We start from the raw sequence: 791 nt of genomic DNA on the forward strand, positions 1-791 counted from the left end.
TTTTGATAGCTGCATAATATTCCATGGTGTATATGTGCCACATTTTCCCTATCCAGTCTATTGTCGATGGGCATTTGGGTTGGTTCCAGGTCTTTGCTATTGTAAACAGTGCTGCAATGAACATTCGTGTGCACGTGTGCTTATAGTAGAACAATTTGTAATCCTTTGGATATATACCCAGTAATGGCATTGCTGGGTCAAATGGAATTTCTATTTCTATGTCCTTGAGGAATCGCCACACTGTCTTCCACAATGGTTGAACTAATTTACACTCCCACCAACAGTGTAAAAGTGTTCCTATTTCTCCACATCCTCTCCAGCATCTGTTGTCTCCAGATTTTTTAATGATCGCCATTCTAACTGGTGTGAGATGGTATAAAAATATGGAATGCTTCACAAATTTGCGTGTCATCCTTGCGCAGGGGCCATGCTAATCTTCTCTGTATCGTTCCAATTTTAGTATATGTGTTGCCGAAGCGAGCACGAATTTTTTAATTTTCTACTTAATTTCATTTTTTGATCCAATGGTCATCCAAGAGCATGTTTTAAGTTTCCATGTATTTGTAGAGTTTCCAAAGCTCCTGTTGATATTGATTTCTAGTTGTATGTAATTGTGATCTGAAAAGTTAGTTGCTGTATGATTTTAATTTTTTAATTTGTTGAGACTTATTTTTGTGGCCTAACACTTGGTTTATCCCAGAGAATGTTCCATGTGTGGATGAGAAGAAGGGGTATTCCACAGTTGTTGTATGAAATATTCTATAAATGTCTGTTAGGTCTATTTGGTTTAT

The 791-nt window shown here is 36.9% G+C and overlaps 1 non-coding gene across 1 annotated transcript; it reads right to left on the minus strand.

The window, feature by feature from the left end:
• Positions 1 to 377: 377 nt before the first annotated feature.
• LOC116527649 lies at positions 378 to 484 on the minus strand. Its single transcript, XR_004258653.1, has one exon. It is a non-coding gene; the product is annotated as a U6 spliceosomal RNA (small nuclear RNA).
• Between the last annotated feature and the right edge of the window lie 307 nt (positions 485 to 791).

The sequence above is a fragment of the Sapajus apella genome, unplaced genomic scaffold (genome assembly GCF_009761245.1).
Source record: "Sapajus apella isolate SASKATOON/1434 unplaced genomic scaffold, GSC_monkey_1.0 scaffold2, whole genome shotgun sequence".
NCBI lineage: Eukaryota > Metazoa > Chordata > Mammalia > Primates > Cebidae > Sapajus > Sapajus apella.